The 18049-nt window shown below is 39.8% G+C and overlaps 1 long non-coding RNA gene across 3 annotated transcripts in view; it reads left to right on the top strand.

Moving 5' to 3' along the window:
• LOC111821205 (uncharacterized) overlaps window positions 1-18049 on the top strand; it is a 151552-nt gene that overhangs the window by 6003 nt on the left and 127500 nt on the right. For all 3 annotated transcript variants that reach the window (XR_002824657.1, XR_002824658.1, XR_002824656.1), the window contains exon 2: window positions 16669-16810. This is a non-coding gene — a long non-coding RNA (uncharacterized LOC111821205). The remainder of the gene's footprint in view (window positions 1-16668; window positions 16811-18049) is intronic.

The raw sequence follows: 18049 nt of genomic DNA, 5'->3' as shown, positions 1-18049 counted from the left end.
CAGATGTATAAGGAAACAAAAAGCTTTCATATTTTAGAGGAGGTGGTTGAGAAGGTCCTTCACTGGAGGCCTGTGCCTATTTTATGCGAGTTCCATTTTGCATAATGCCAGTATCTAGTTCCCAAATCCATCTATGACCTGGGGTTAAGGAGAGCCTGGATATTCGAAATAGCCTAAAAGAGCCCGTGGCACAAAGGTTAAGCACTTGGCTGCTAACAGAAAGGTTGAGGGTTTGAACCCACCAGCTGCTCTGAGGGAGAAAAGATCTGGTGATCTGCTTTGGTAAAGATAACAGGCTAGGAAACCCTTTGGAGCAGTTCTGCTCTGTTGGAATCAACTTGAGGGAAGATGACAACAACAACAAAAACATTTTAACCTTTGATTTCTAGTTCTACCTTTCTCTTGTTGTTACAGCCCACAACAGCCTGGAGTAGTGCCCCCTGGAAAGGGGTTTTACATCGGCCATTATAATACAACCTGGTAAGTGTTGTAGCACTTATCCAGTTGTATTGTAATTGCTTGTGTATATGCTTATCTCCCTTCCTATACTATCAGTTAGACTGTGAGCTCCTTGAGGGCAGGGACAATGTCTTCATCTCCAGATCCCAGCCTGGCACATTAGTAGGCCTCAGTAAATGTTTATTGGATGAATAAATGAATGACTCAACAACAAACATTTATTGTGTGCCTGCTAAAGTGATCTCCACTGGCTCTGGACTGTCAACTGTTCTTCAGAATGCATATGGTCTGAAACTTGCTATTTCTTTTTACTTATGTACACATCTTCTCAAGAGTTTCTTGCGAGACAATTCTATTTTTGTGTTTGGATTTCAGTCCTTGGTGTTTACAGATGTTGCTGCTGTTGTTACTGTTGACAGTTGCTTCTTTGGTGGGACCTGGGCAATAGTTGCCAGATTGAACCCTCATCCTCACAGTCCAGTGTTTGCTAAATGGTTCCTATTTATAAATATCCTTTTTTCCGTCCTCCCCACATCATGCTCCAAATAGTATTCCTAGGTACGGCTCCATATTCTAGATTCAAAACCAAAAACCAAACCCATTGCCATCAAGTTGATTCTGACTCATAGCAATCCTACAGGACAGAGTAGAACTGTTCCCATAGGGTTTCTAAGATGCAGCTGGTAGATTTGAACTGCTGACCTTTTGGTTAGTGCCAAGTTCTTTAACTATAGCACCACCAGGGCTCCAATTCTGGATCGGGGTGGGCAAACTATGGCCCATAGACTGCCTGCTTTTGCAAGTAATATTCTATTGGACTACAGCCATGCTCGTTTGTTTATGTATTGTTTATGGCTGCATTGGCACTACAAGGGCAAAGTTGAGTAGTTGTGACAGAGACATTATGACCCACAAAAGGCTCTTTACAGAAAAAGTTGCTGACCTTCTTTCTTCTGGATCATTATTCAACAATGAGCATTACATTCTCTATCCATTCACCAGAGATACTTTTACCAAAAAAACAAACCCATTGCCGTCGAGTAAATTCCAACTCAGCGACCCTATCAGACAGAGTAGAACTGCCCCGTAGGGTTTCCAAGGAGTGGCTGGTGGATTCCAACTGCCAACCTTTTGGGTTAGCAGCCAAGCTCTTAACCACTGCACCACCAGGCCTCCAGAGATAATTTTAACATCTCAGAAACATATTTATTTCATTCATTATTGCTTATGAAAGTCTTTTCCCATTTTACAGATGAGACTGATAGAACACATTTTGAAGTAGGAGTTTATAAGACCTCCCCCCAGGGTCCTGCAATCATTCAGTTATACTGTGTCCTTCAATGTCAAATTTTGAACTTTGACTCTAGAAATTCCTTTTATTGTATCCTAACTTTGAAGCAAGGGAAAAATCATACTTTTGTGCTTTATCCCTTGCCCCCTATTTCCAACACAGCTCTTTGCCATGAGAATGTGGAAAACAGATTAACAAGGGATAAGGCAGAAAGATAGGCTAAGGCAAATGTTTAGAGGTTTCTAATTCTAATTTTTAAATGATGAAATGGAGTTTCTGAAACATTAACTAATTCAGACATATACAAGTAGCAAGCCTGTAATTCTAAGAGCTTAGGGCCATCCTTTGTAACTACCCCAACCTTACTATCTTGGTAACCTGCCCGTGAATATATTGCAATTCATTTCTCTTCATTAAAATTTGGAGAACTCCTAGCCAGATACAAGAAAGATAAATCTTGGAAAAAAAAAAAAAAGGAAGAAATATCTGATAGTCTCATTCCTGGAGTAAAATGGAAAAAAGAATATAAAAGCCTAAACAACATAAATGATAAAGTAAATCTCAGCCTTCTTTGTCTCATTTCTCACCTCAAAAATGGTATACACATATCTGTATAATTAAACTGTTAAATGAGTGCTTTGGAACTAAAGTACAAACCAAAACAAATAAGAGGGCTGTGGATTAAGGAAGCAGACTTTTTCTAGCACAGGTCAAAACTGATTTTTCATTTTAAATCTTTGCTGGGTAAATTTTTTTCAAGCTGCTTGCTTGATTTTTCCCATCATTTTATTTTGAAAAAATTCAAATATTCATATAGAAAGTTGAAAGAATTGTATGGTGAACACCCACATACCCACCATCTAATTGTACGATTAACATTTTCCTATATTTGTTTTATCACATCTTCATCCATCTTTGTTGGATAGATTTTTAAAATACTTCTGTCATCCATTTTAACCTCTTCTGTATCTGACCCATTATGGTGCTGAAAAATAGTTTGATTCTTACCTGTGCCTTAGAAATTGGTGTGAATACCATTGCAGCCTAACTATGTATAAGCAGATCTTTAAGCTAATGAAATACTTACTGCTCCTGTCTGGGAATGAGAGTCACAGAGAGAGAAGCCATTTGCACCTGAAAGAAAATGACTATAGCTTACTGTTGTTAACTGTAAGTAGTACGGGGAAGGAAAGCTGGGAATTCAGATCCAGTGTCAATGAATCCTTCCAATAACATATTGCCCTGCAATTGAGTCACTTCTCTGGCCTGTGAGGCAGGCAGTGTTCTGAGCAGCTTCCACTTTAAGACTTAATAAAGGAGAAACAACAAAGACACATTAAAATACCAATGAGATGATGATATTCAGCATTAGCACAACTCCTTGGAATTCTAGAAAATGGATTTAATTAGCATTTCACTGCCAGTTTTGAACAACTGTGTAATAGTATTCTTTTGAACCTTTTATGTCGGCAACAACTGCAGTTCAATTAGGAAGTACCAGGAACCAAAATATTGTTTATTTATATTATGAGCATGATGGTAAATGTTACCTGTTTGCATCTATCTCTCTTGATTTAACCTTCCCAAGAGTCGAGACTATGTCTTACTCATCTTTGTGATTCTCTTAGTAATATACTATATGTATACTATATGTAAGTTGATATTCATAAAAAATGCATTATATTTAACCCTTGGGAAAGATTAAAAAATGCTATACTAGTGTTGCTGGGATATATCCAGCTTTAGTGTATTTCTGAATTGGTACAGCTTTTGTTGGGAGGCTGTTTGGCAATATGTATTAGTCAGCAGAATAAAAATTACATGTCCTTTGATCTAGCAATTCTATTTCTAGGAATACCAATTACAAGTTGCCACTGAGTTGACTCTGACTCATGGCAACTCCATGTGTATCAGAGTAGAATTGTGCTCCATGGGGTTTTCAATGGCTGATTTTTTGAAAGTAGATCACCAGGACTTTCTTTCCAGGTGCCTTTCCAGACTTGAACCGCCAGCCTTTCTGTTACCAGCTGAGTGCATTAACCTTTGCACCAGCCAGGAATGATTTCTAGGACTACATCCCCAAAAATGTGTTTAAGGTTATTCTAAAAGATTTAGGTACAGGAATGTCCACACAGTGTTCATAGCAATAAAAATAGGAAAAAGTACCTGTTCATGAATAAGAATTTGGATAAATAAATTTTTGTGTATTCATGTAATAATACAACATAGCCATTAAAAATAAAAAGTCTTATAGATGAATATTTGACTTAGAAAGATGTACACAGTTTATTAATTAAAAAAAGACTACAAAGCAATAGAGTTTTGTCGAATTTTTGTAAAATAAAAATTCAAGTGTTAAAAGTTTTTGGGATTCTGAGTAATTTTTACTTTCTATTGTTATGTATTTCTCAAATTAAAAATATTTTATTTTATTGGGGTAAAATATATATAACAAAACATTTGCCATTTAAACCATTATAAACATACAATTCAGTGACATTAATGACGTTCACCATGTTGTGCAAACACCACCGCTATCCGTTTCCAAATGTTTTCCATCATCCTAAACAGAAACTCACTACCCCTTAACCAGTAACTCCCCATTTCACCCTCCCACCTGCCCATGGTAAACACTAATAAACATTGTTTTTTTACATTTACTATGCATTTCCCTAGTCTATATATTTTATATTTTGTTGTTAGGTGCTATTGAATCAATTTTGACTCATGGTGACCCCATGTGACAGAGTAGAACTACCCCATAGGGTTTTCTAGGCTGTAATCTTACGGGAGCAGATTGCCAAGTCTTTCTCCTGTGGAGCCGCTAGGTGGGTTCTAACGGCCAGCCTTTTGGTTAGCAGCCGAGAGCTTAACCATTGTGCTACCAGGGCTCCTTATATTTCATATAAGTGGAATCTTACAATTTTTGTCCTTTTGTGTCTGGTTTTATTTCACTCAGCATAATGTTTTCAAGGTTCATCCCCGTGCTAGCATGTGTCAGAACTTCATCTTTCTTTATGACTAAGTAATAATCTGTTTTATATACATACATATGTACATATATATATATGTATGTTGTTGTTATTGTCTTTGGGTGCCTTCAAGTTGTTTCCGACTCATAGCAACCCTGTGTACAACAGAACAAAACACTGCTCAGTCCTCCTCCATCCTCACAATCATTGTTATGCTTGAGCCCATTGTTGCAGCCACTGTGTCAATCCATCACAGTGAGGGTCTTCATTTTTTTTGCTGACCCTCTACATTACCAAGCATGATGTCCTTCTCCAGGGACTGATCCCTCCTGATAGCATGTCCAAAGTATATGAGACATAGTCTTGCAATCCTTGCTTCTAAGGAACGTTCTGACTGTACTTCTTCCAAGACAGATTTGTTTGTTCTTTTAGCAGTCCATGGTATATTCAATATTCTTTGCCAACACCATAACTCAAAGGCATCAATTCTTCAATCTTCCTTATTCATTGTCCAGCTTTCGCATGCATATGAGGTGATTGAAAACACCAGGGCTTGGGTCAGGCACACCTTAGGCTTAAGGGTGACATCTTTGCTTTTTAAAGAGGTCTTTTGCAGCTGATTTGCTCAATGCGGTGTGTCATTTGACTTTTTGACTGCTGCTCCCATGGGTGTTGATTGTGGATCCAAGTAAAATGAAATCCTTGATAACTTCAATCTTTTCTCCATTTATCATGATGTTGCTTATTGGTCCAGTTGTGAGGATTTTTGTTTTCTTTATGTTGAAGTGTAATCCATATTGAAGGCCGTGGTCTTTGATCTTCATCAATAAGTGCTTCAAGTCCCCTTCACCTTCAGCAAGCAAGATTGTGTCATCTGCGTAATGCAGGTTTTTAATGAGTCTTCCTCCAATCCTGATGCCCTGTTCTTCATATAGTCCAGTTTCTTGGATTATTTGCTCAGCATACATATTGAATGAGTATGGTAAAAGGATACAACCCTGCTGCACACCTTTCCTGGCTTTAAACCATGTAGTAGCCCCTTGTTCTGTTCAAACGACTGCCTCTTGATATATGTACAGGCTCTTCATGAGTACAATTAAGTGTTCTGGAATTCCCATTCTTTGCGATGTTATCCATGATTTGTTACGATCCACACGGTCAAATGCCTTTGCATAGTCAATAAAACACAGGTAAATATCTTTCTGGTATTCTCTGCTTTCAGCCACGATCCATCTGACATCAGCAATGATATCCCTGGTTCCACGTCCTCTTCTGAATACAGCTTGAATTTCTGTCAGTTCCCTGTCGATATACTACTGCAGCTGCTTTTGAATGATCTTCAGCAAAATTTTACTTGTGTGTGATATTAATGATATTGTTTGGTAATTTCCACATTCTTTTGGATCACCTTTCTTTGGAATAGGCATAAGTATGGATCTCTTCCAGTCATTTGGCCAGGTAGCTATCTTCCAAATTTCTTGGCATAGATGAGTGAGCACTCCAGCGCTGCATCCATTTGTTGAAACATCTCAATTGGTATCCCATCAGTTCCTGGAGTCTTGTTTTTCGCCAATGCCTTCAGTGCAGCTTAGACCTCTTCCTTCAGTACCAAGGGTTCCTGATCATACGCTACCTCCTGAAATGGTTGAACATCACCATTTCTTTTTGGTATAATGACTCTATGTATTCCTTCCATCTTCTTTTGATGCTTCCTGTGTCATTTAATATTTTCCCCATAGAATCCTTCAATATTGCTTGAAGTTTTTTCTTCAGTTCTTTCACTTTGAGAAATGCCGAGTGTGTTCATCCCTTTTGGTTTTCTAACTCCAGGTCTTTGCACGTGTCAGTATAATACTTTACTTTGTCTTCTCGAGCTGCCCTTTGAAATCTTCTGTTCAGCTCTTTTACTTCATCATTTCTTGCATTTGCTTTAGCTACTCGACGTTCAGGAGCAAGTTTCAGAGTCTTTTCTGACATCCATTTTGCCTTTTTAAAAAAAAAATTATAGCACTTTAGATGATGGTTTACAGAACAAACATTTTCTCATTAAACAGTATACATATTGTTTTATGACATTGGTTAACAACCCCACGACATGTCAACATTCTCCCTTCTCAACCTTGAGTTCCCTATTACCAGCTTTCCTGTCCTCTCCTGCCTTCTAGTCCTTCTCCCTGGGCTGTTGTGCCCCATTAGTCTCCTTTTGTTTTATGGGCCTGTCTAATCTTTGGCTGAAGGGTGAACCTTGGGAGTGATTTCATTACTGAGCCAAAACGGTGTCTGGGGGCCGTACTCTCAGGGTTTCTCCAGTCTCTGTCAGGCCAGTAAGTCTGGTCTTTTTTTGTGAGTTAGAATTTTGTTGTACATTTTTCTCCAGTTCTATCTGGGACTGTCTATTATGATCCTTGTCAGAGTGGTAGCCAGGTACCATCTAGTTGTACTGGACTCAGTCTGGTGGAGGCCATGGTAGTTGTGGTCCATTAGTCCTCTGGACTAATCTTTCCCTTGTATCTTGTTTTCTTCATTTTCCCTTGCTCCAGAAGGCTTGAGACCAGCGGAGTATCTTAGATGGCTGCTCATAGGCTTTTAAGACCCCAGACGCTACTCACCAAGGTAGAATGGACATCCATTTTGATCTTTTCTTTCTTGTTGTAAGAACAGCTTGGGGGCGGTGTCTGACCTCCTCCAACCCCACAAGGGGAAGAACTAAAGTCAACAGCCCAAGGCTGATTCCTATGAGGTGGAGGTCAGACACGCCTCCTCCTCTCTCTGCCATCTTTACCAATTCTGACACCAACCGTCCCTCCCACAGCACTCTCTGCTGGGTTTGATAATTCATTGCAGTGACCACAGAGAATTCACACACCATACTCACAATTAAGGGGCTTCCTAGGGAAGTTACAGTTACAATTAAGGTTCAAGAACACTCAGGATACAGTTCTTCCACCAGAATAGCCTCTTCCCAGCCATGCTGGCAGGCACACGTCCCCCTGGCCTTCAGTCTCTGTCCAAAGGCACTCAGCTTTCTCTCTCCATGGGCCAGAAAGCTCACCTTGCTGCCTCCTTCAGCTGGGTCTCTCCTTCCTTGGTAGCGGTAGGATCCTCCTTTCTGCTCTGAAATTGGCTCTCTTTTAAGGCAAACCTGACCAATCCCTTTGATAAGCCACAATTACTCTATCACACCACCACCTTGTTCAAAGTTTTTGTATGTGGCTAGAAAGGGCACATACAAAAGTAATTAATCCACTGCAGGCCACCCCATGGTTTTTCCAGCCATGGTTCTTTCATATTTGGAGGATAACGTCCCCCTTCCAAGTCATTTTACCAGTCCAAAACACTCATTAATAATTAGTCCTTCAATAAGACAAAGAGTCCAAAGGGTGAGTTTACTCAGGTACCAGCCATTCAGGTTTCCTGCAGGTGTTTATCTGATCTGGTCAGATTCTCTGAAAGTCATCTTGGCTTCACCCTTTCTAGCCTCTAATTAACTGAGAGAAGATTACGCCCTTGCTCTGAGCCTCACGAGGTTTCCACATAGCAAAAACTTTAAGGGACTTCAGGTTCGGCCACTGTACTTGAGTTCAGCAGTCCACTTAGTCCCCACTTTCACACTTATAGCTTCTACAATTACAGTTTTAACAATCACAATTAACCCTGTTAACAATTAATACTCACACCTGAATCATATAATTCTATCAGCACCTTGCGCCACCCTCTCTTCCCCAGACCCATCAGGAAAAGAGGAATCTACTCAGTGGAGATCCTCCCTGGTCTGCCTCATTTAATGTAAGGACAATCACAAAAGCATGAAAGCCAGCCACTTCGTGCCTTTATCTGCCCCCTGTTTTAGATAGCCAATGTTTAAATTGCCCATCCCTGTCAAACCAGTACTCTGAGGAGACAAGCACGTTCTTTGGTCTTGAAGAATCTTCAGTTCTAGTTGGAACTTTGAGCATCTGCATCCACAAGCAAAGTCCAGTCCAGAGTCACACCAGCTCACAGTGTCAAAAATCTTTCTGTTCATTTGGTCGGGTTCTGGTCAGCTCATCCCTAGCTATTCAAGCTAGATCAGAATGGGTAGCAGCCTCAGACTCGGGAGTTCACACACACCTCCTGGAATTTCAGACAGCCCCCCTTCACACACTGTCATCCCTAGCCATCTTAGGCTAGGTCAGTGTGTTCCACCTATAAACTTCAGGAGTCCACCAACTCCATTTACTTCTGACCAGGCAGCCCTTCCTCTCTCAGTCTGTAGGTTCTCTTTTTCCTCTTTTGATGAAGTCTTTTGATGAGCATAAGTGTTTGATTTTTAGGAGCTCCCAGTTATCTAGTTTCTCTTCTGGTATTTGTGCATTGTTAGTTACAATTTGTATACTATTTATGCCATGTATTGGGGCTGCTAACATTGTCCCTATTTTTTCTTCCATGATCTTTATCGTTTTAGATTTTATATTTAGCTCTTTGATCTACTTTGAGTTAGTTTTTGTGTATGCTGTGAGGTATGGGTCCTGTTTCATTTTTTTATGGATGAATATCCAGTTATGCCAGTACCATTTGTTAAAGAGATTGTCTTTTTCACATTTGGCAGGCTTTGGGCCTTTGTCAAATAGCAGCTGCTCATAGGTGGATGAATTTACGTCTGGATTCTCAATTCTGTTCCGTTGGTCTATGTATCTGTTGTACCAGTACCAGGCTGTTTTGACAACCGTGGCAGTATAATAGGTTCTAAAATTAGGTAGTGTGAGACCTCCCACTTTGTTTTTCTTCTTCAGTAGTGTTTTACTTATCCAAGACCTCTTCCCTTTCCATATAAAGTTGGTTATTTGTTTCTCCATCTTGTTAAAAATTTGGATTGGAATTGCTTTGTATCTGTAGTTTGCTTTTGGTAGAATTGACATTTTCACAATGTTGAGTCTTCCTATCCATGAGCATGGTATGTTTTTCCACTTATGTAGGTCTCTTTTGGTTTCTTGCACTAGTGTTTTGTAGTTTCTTTGTATAGATCTTTTACGTCTCTGGTTAGGTTTATTCCTAAGTACTGTATTTTCTTGTGGACTATTGTAAATGGTATTGATTTGACTTCCTTTTGAAGTTCTCTTTGTTGGTGTAGAGGAATCCAACTGATTTTTGTATATTTATCTTGTCTCCTGATACTTTGCTGAAATCTTCTATTAGTTCCAGCAGTTTTCTTGTAGATACTTTGGGGTTTTCTGTGTATAAGATCATATCATCTGGGAATAGGGATACTTTTACTTCTCCCTTGCCAATTTGGATGCCCTTTATTTCTTTTTCTTGCCTTACCACTCTGGCTAGGACCTGCAGTACAATGCTGAATAAGAGTGGTGATAAAGGACATCCTTGTCTGGTTCCTGTTCTCAAGGGGTAATGCTTTCTCTCTCTGTTTAGAATGATGTTAGCTGTTGGTTTTGTACAAATGCCATTTATTACGTTGAGGAATTTCCCTTCTATTCCTATTTTGTTGAGAGTTTGTATCAGGAATGAGTGTTGGACTTTGTCAAATGTATCTGCATCGGTTAATAAGATCACGTGGTTCTTATCTTTCGTTTTATTTACGTAATGGATTACATTGATTGATTTTCCAGTGTTGAACCATCCCTGTGTACCTGGTACGTATCCCAATTTGTCATGATAAATTTTTTTTGATATGCTGTTGAATTCTATTGGCTAGAATTTTGTTGAGGATTTTTGCGTTTATGTTCATGAGGGATATTGGTCTGTAATTTATTTTTTGTGGTGTCTTTGCCTGTCTTTAGTATCAGGGTTATGCTGGCTTCATAGAATGAGTTTGGGAGTATTGTTTCCTTTTCTATGCTCTGAAATACCTTTAGTAGTATTGGTGTTAACTCTTCTCTGAATGTTTGGTAGAATTCTCCAGTGAAGCTGTCTGGGCTGGGACTTTTTTTTGTTGGAAGTTTCTTTAATTACCTCTTCCGTCTCTTCTTTTGTTATGGGTTTATTTAGTTCTACCTAGGTTTGTGTTAGTTTAGGTAAGTACTGTGTTTCTAGAAATTTGTTCATTTCCTCTAGGTTTTCAAATTTGTTGGAGTACAATTTTTCATAGTGTTCTGTTATGATTCTTTTTATTTCAGTTGGGTTTGTTGTGATATCACCCAGCTTTTTTCTTATTCTGGTTATTTGCTTCCTCTTCTGTTTGTCTTTTGTCAGTTTGGCCAGTGGTTTGTCGATTTTGTTGATCTTTTCAAAGAACCAACTTTTGGTCTTGTTGACTCTTTCAATTGTTTTTCTATTCTCTATTTCATTTATTCCTGCTCTAATCTTTATCTTTTTATTTCTCCTGGTGCCAAGGGCTTCTTTTGCTGCTGTCTTTCTACTCGTTCCAGTTGTAGGATTAATGTTTTGATTTTGGTTCTTTCTTGTTTTTGGATGTGTACTTTTACTGCTATAAATTGACCCCTAAGCACTGCTTTTGCTGTGTCCCAGAGGTTCTGGTAAGATGTGTTTTCATTATCATTTGCTTCTATTAATTTATTTATTCCATCCTTGATTTCTTCTATAACCCAGTAGTTTTTAAGCAAGGTGTTGTTCAGTTTCCATACATTTGATTTTTTTTCCTTCCTGTTTCTGTTATTGATTTCTACTTTTATGGCATTATGGTCAGAAAAGATGCTTTGAAATATTTCAGTGTTTTGGATTCTGTTAAGGCTTTCTTTGTGGCCTGAAGGTGGTGTATTCTGGAGAATGTTTCATTTGCATTGGAAAAGAAAGTATACTTGGTTACTGTTGGGTGGAGTGTTCTATATATGTCTGTGAGGTCAAGTAGATTGATCGTGGTATTTAGATCTTCTGTGTTTTTATTGAGCGTCTTTCTGGATGTTCTCTCCTTCACCGAAAGTGGTGTGTTGAAGTATCCTATTATTATTGTGGAGCTATTTCTCTTTTCAATGCTGTTAGAGTTTGTTTATGTATTTTGGAGCCCTGTCATTGTGTGTGTATATATTTATTATGGTTATGTCCTCCTGGTGTATTGACCCTTCAGTCATTAGATAGTGTCCTTCCTTATCCTTTGTGGTGGATTTTACTTTAAATATTTTGTCAGAGATTAATACTGCCACTCCAGCTCTTTTTTGATTGTTGTTTGCTTGTTATATTTTTTCTATCCTTTGAGTTTTAGTTTGTTTGTGTCTTTGTTTTTGAGGGGTGTGTTTTAGAGAGTTTATACACAGATCTTCTTTTTTTTATCCATTCTGCAACTCTCTATTGCTACATTTAGGCCATTTACATTCAGTGTAATGATTGATAGGTATAAGTTTATTGCAGTCATTTTGGTGTTTTTTTTTTTTTTTAAATGTGTTGTTGACAGTGTCTTTGTTCTACTTCATTTTCTGTGCTGAATTTTTTTTCTTTATGTATTCTCATCATTGATTTTGTGTTTGCTGAGTCTTTATGTTTTCTTTCATTTTATTTTGGTGGGTAAGTTTGTTATCTTCCTTTGTGGTTACCTTGAAACTTATTTTTATGTTTCTAAGTTTAAAGCAGTCTTTTATTTCTTGATATCACTTTAACTTCCTCTTCATATGGAAGTTTATGAGTACACTGTTTATTCTCTCTTTTTTCATTGTTTACATATTGACGTCTCTGGTTCTCTATTTTCAGTATTTTAGTTTTGATTTATTTTTGTGAATTCCCTATCTGAGTTGATAACTGGTTGATTTGTCCTGTGTCTCATCTTGGATTGTTGTCTGAAATTGTTGGTTCTCCACCTGGAGGACTCTCTTTAATATTTCTTGTAATTTTGGTTTCGTTTTTGCAAATTCCCTTAAGTTCTGTTTATCTGGAAATGACCTAATTTCACCATCATGTTTGAGAGACAGTTTTGCTGTTATAGAATTCTTGGCTGGCAATTTTTTTCCTTCAAGGCTTTATATATGTCATCCCATTGCCTTCTTGCCTGTGTAGTTTCTCCTGAGTAGTCAGAGCTTAGTCTTATTGGTTCTCGTTTGTAGGTGACTTTTCATTTATCCTTAGCCACTCTCAAGATCCTATCTTTGTCTTTGGTTTTGACAAGTTTGATTATGATATGTCTTGATGACTTTCTTTTGGGTTCTTCCCTGTATGGGGTTCATTGAGCTTCTTGGATGGATGTCTTCTCATCTTTCATGATATCAGGGAAGTTTTCTTCCAGCAAATCTTCAACAATTCTGTGTTTTCTGTTATCTTCCCCACCTCCCATTCTGATATTCTGACCACTCGTAGGTTTTTCCTCGTGATAGTGTCCCACATTATTCTTCGGTTTTCTTCATTTTTTAAAATTCTTTTTTCTGATTTTTCCTCAAATAAATTGGTATCAAGGGATTTATCTTCAATCTCAGTAATTCTGACTTCCGTTGCCTCAGTTCTGCTTCTATGACCTTCTATTGAGTTGTCTAATTCAGAAATTTTATTGTTAATCTTTTGAATTTCTAGTTGCTGTCTCTGTGTGGATTCTATCAGCCAATTAATTTAGTCATTTTGTTCTTGTGTTGTTTTCCTGAATTCCTCTATTGCTTTGTCTGTGTGTTCCTTGGTTTTGTCTGAGCTTTACCTAATCTCCTTCCTGATCTCTTGGAGAGGTCTGTATGTCAGTCTTTTAAATTCTTTCTCAGGTAGTTCCATGACCTTATCTTCCTCTGGAAGGTTTCCTGGTTCTTTATTTTGGTTGCTTGCTAGAATCATCTTGACCTGCGTCCTTATGTAATTTGATATTGACTGTTGTCTCTGAGGCATCAATGAGTTATTATATTTATAGATTGTATGTTTGTTTACTGTGTCCTAACTTTTTGTTTTATTTCATTTTGATATGTCCAAGTAGGCTGGGCATGTGAGCTACTTTGGTTATTGGCATCTTTGAAGCTCTCATGTCCTGTCTCCATGTGGTCAGAGCAGGTACTAGGTGTGTGAGGCCAGGAATCTGTTCACTTTTCTTGTGGGGGTGCAGCACAGGTGTCCAGGTCATTGTTCACTGTGTGGTGCAGACTCTCACCTACAGTCCTAGATGGGCAGGGCTGCACAGGGGTGTTTGGGTTGGGCACAGGTATCTGGCTGCAGTAGGGGGTGATGTGTGGAGCAAGGCAGGGGGTTGATGGCTGTCCCCGGGTACCTAGGTGGAAGACATGTCCCTGTCCCCTAGAGTGTGTGGTGGAGCAGTATTTCAGCTGCTCCTTGGGCATTTGGTGCTGTTGGCTGGAGGGACTGGGAGACACCACTTATTCTCAGACCCCTGTCATGAGTGGCTAGTTGGAGTGGGTGGTACTGCTAGCCCTCAGGCCCCTGGTGTGAGTGGGTGAGGCCCCTGCTTAAGGGACAGGGTGGTGTCAAATGTCACGAATCTTGCAGCTCCCCCTTGGCTGCTGCAGTTGAACATGGGCTTCAGGTGTATGCCTTGCTGTTTTATGCTAATGACAGCATGGAGTGTTGAATTGGCCTGCACAGGTCTTGGCAGAGGTGAAGGGCATTGCAAGTCCATGGACCCCCTGTGCCTGTGGCTAGGCTAAGGGACGGGGCCTCCTGACCCATCCTGAGTTCCTAGGTCAGGGGTCATGGAATTTTTAAAGCTGTGAGACCAGTGTGGGAGTGGAGAGTCCTGAGTTCCTTGCTTAGGGGGCATGGCAGTTGTTGAATACTGGTGGAGTGGAGCGTAGCATGGTGGGGCATGGGTGAGGGGAAGGAAGCATTTCTCCACTGTGAAACTCTGGGAAGGAGAAGGCTTATTTTGCCCCTACGCTCTGGGTTAGAAGCTTGTACTTAACTTTTGAAGATCTAGTGTTGCTCCTACTTGGTTCTGGAGGCACATGCAGATTTGTTGCTGCTTGGCTGCACCTGATGGGATGGGACTTGTCTTTGGATGTTGTGCTTGCCTGAGCTCATGTGCCATGCGCAGACTCAGCTAGCAGGGTGCTGGTGATCTTGCAGTTTTACTTCTCTGATGCTTTTGAATTGTCTCTCCTTCTACCTGCCACTCAGTCCCATTCTTCAGCTTTGTCTTTGATGATTAGGGTTCCTAGATTGTCATATATCGTTGATTCACTTGTTTTTCTGGGTCTTTGTTGTAAGAGGGATGACAGGAAGTGTCTTTGTATTCCACCATCTTGGCCCCACCTCTCACCACACCTGTCTTTTTAATGACCTCTGGCTTTCAAGTATCTGTTTGAGTCCCTGCTTTCAAGTCTTGGCTATATAGCTAGAAGTGGAATTGCTGAGTTATATGATAATTCTATGTTTAATTTTTTGAGACATCACCAAACAGTTTTCCACAATGGCTGTACCATTTTATAATCTCATCAGTAATAGATGAGAATTCCAGTTTCTCCACATCCTCACCAACACTTATTTAACATTTTTGGAATTTTTTTATAGTGTGCATTTATGACTTTCAACGTTAGAGAGTCATTGAAACTATTTCCATTTTGAAATTTGTTGACCTGAACAGAAGTAGTGTAAATGGGGGTGGTGAGGGGGCTTGAAACTGTCTTATGAATGACCTGGAGCAGTTTATGTTGGAAAAGAGCTGGATAGGATGGGGAAGAGCACTACTTTTTTATTCTTGACTCTTTAGTGCAGGTATTCCATATATCAGGATTTACACTTAACATTTATTTTTCATTTAGGTCCTATACACATTCCTTTCCCACTTTGTCCCTCTGGCCTTTAATGAACTACAATAATGCTAATGGCAGCAGTGGCTTGTGGGTGTTCATATCTTCTTCTAGTAGTGGCTGCTTTAGTTGCTCCAATAAAGTGATGACTTAAACCCACCAAGGCTCCTGCTCTCCTCCCCCCACCTCCCCAGCTTGGCAGCACCAATCTTTGGTGGGAGAACTTTCTCCCTGGGTTTCATGGTCACTAGTAGATTAGAGGACAGATACTTTTTTGCTGGTGGGGTGGTGGGTGAAATAGTTAAAGATGAGTCCTGGGAAACTGCTTCTTGGGTCTTTATGGGGGTTGAGGGCTGCCTGCATCTGACTGAGTAACAGGAAATGTAACAGCACTAGCTGGTGCTGCCAGTATCTAATGATAAAGCCTGGGCTTTAGGCCATCATTCAGCTGTCAGATTTCCAGGTTGATTTTCATCTTAAGTAGCTAGGGTCTGGGAAATTTACAGACAATTGAATACTTCATTCAAAAGAAGGACCCTTGAGAGTCTTTGACTTGTCTTGTGTGGTCTCACATCTCAGAGTCCCCTTCCTCCGACTGGTTGAGTCTTGGAGGTAGGGGACTAGCCACCGGCCTACTTAGCTTCTTGTGATTTTTTTGATAACCCAGGCAGCTAGGTAAGGGAATAGATATATTTGGTTCCTTTTCACATAAGGGGAGAAAGGACAGGCTCCTTTTAGGTAGATACAAGTATCCCTGGTGGGATGATGTATGTGACAGGGCTTGGTCCAAAGTTCACGGTTTTGATAGCTTTCCTTATCAGTGTGAATCAAGTGCCATCTGATGACTAGATGGAAGTTTCATTCATTTTTGGGGGGGCTGTTTTGGTTAGGAGTATAGAACATGGGGTCATAAACTGCTAGACATGGAAGGTGGCTCCTAAGCGATCAAGTTCACCCGTATTTAAGAATAGGATATTGAGATCCAAAGAGTAGAAATACTTTCAGCCAACTAGAAAGATCAGCATCAGTAGTTCACATCTGAGTTCTAACACTTTGGTATAATCACTTGGTGCCTCTGTTCGTACCCAAGTTGTGTCATTTAAATGGGGGCAAGAAACCTTATTAGATAATAATTTTAGACCTTGTGCTAGCCTTTGCCAGATAAAGAACATAATTGTGTTGCTAATGCTATTGCTTAGCTAGAGTGAAATCTGAGGCACATGGTGTAGGCTGGATGACTTGACTGAGGTGGTAAAAATAAAATTATAGCTAGATCTCAACCTTGACTGTTCCATATTAAGTTTGTTTCTTCTTTCTTCTCCTTATCCTGCAGGTGATATTAAATGCAATCAAAAATCTTGCCACTAATGAAGGTGTATATTCAGCCCCAGCTGGACCAGTGAGATTAGTAGAGAATTGGGAGAGGCTCAAATCAGCATCCTTGCACATGGTCATCAAATCATTGTGAAGTCTTGGTAAGTGGTCAGTAGCTTTGGTGGACTTATCCAGTTGGTGGGAAGGGGCAGGGTATGTAGTCTTAATAAGCATTAGGCAATTACTTGACGTTTTTCCATCATGATATGAAAAAGTTCTTAAAATTTTCAGGCTATACTAGAGAGTAACCAGCCTAACCTTTTCTTTTCATGTTCTTTCATTTTTATAGATGAAGGAATTGAATATCTTGCCCAAGATTATAGCTAGTTAGACTAGAAAATGCATTGGAATCTAAGCCACTACTGTGTCTTTTACCCAGTGCTTGCTCTAGAGTCCTTCCAAATCCAAGGAGGCCATGTGAGGCAGAAAACTTTTTATTCCATTCTGAGAGATTTTTTTTTATAATAGCCTCTGAGATTGTACTTCCATAGTGCTGGAAATTTCTTTCTTTTTTTTTTTTTGAGATTTTTATTGTTTTTTTTTTATTGTATTTTAGATGAAGGTTTAAAAAGCAAACTTCCTTCTCATTAAGCAGTTAGTACACAAATTGTTTTACGACATTCATTAACAACCCCATGAGATGTCAACACTCTCCCTTCTCAACCTTGGGTTCGCTATTACCAGTTTTCTTGTCCCCTCCTGCCTTCTAGTCCTTGCCCCTGGGCTGGTGTGCCCCTTTAGTCTCCTTTTGTTTTATGGGCCTGTCTAATCTTTGGCTGAAGGGTGAACCTCAGGAGTGACTTCATTACTGAACTAAAAGGGTGTCTGGAGGCCATACTCTCAGGGTTTCTCCAGTCTCTGTCAGGCCAGTAAGTCTGGTCTTTTTTTGTGAGTTAGAATTTTGTTTTACATTTTTCTCCAGCTCTGTCCGGGACCCTCTATTGTGATCCCTGTCGGAGCAGTCGGTGGTGGTAGCCGGACACCATCAAGGTGTACTGGACTTAGGCTGGTGGAGGCCTTGGTAGTTGTGGTCCATTAGTCCTTTGGACTAATCTTTCCCTTGTATCTTTAATTTTCTTCATTCTCCCTTGCTTGTGAAGGGGTGAGACCAGTGGAGTATCTTAGATGGCTGCTCATAGACTTTTAAGACCCCACACACTACCCACCAAAGTAGCATGTAGAACATTGTCTTTATGAACTGTGTTATGCCAGTTGAGCTAGATGTTCCCCCAGACCATGGTCCTCACAACCCTCATCCCAGCAATTCGGTCCCTCAGGGAGTTTGGTTGTGTCTATGGAGCTTCCATGACCTTGCCTTGTACAGGTTGTGCTGGCTTTCC

The sequence above is a fragment of the Trichechus manatus genome, unplaced genomic scaffold (assembly GCF_000243295.1).
Source record: "Trichechus manatus latirostris isolate Lorelei unplaced genomic scaffold, TriManLat1.0 scaffold00070, whole genome shotgun sequence".
Taxonomy (NCBI): Eukaryota; Metazoa; Chordata; class Mammalia; order Sirenia; family Trichechidae; genus Trichechus; species Trichechus manatus.
This window is presented reverse-complemented; position numbering and strand designations above follow the sequence as displayed.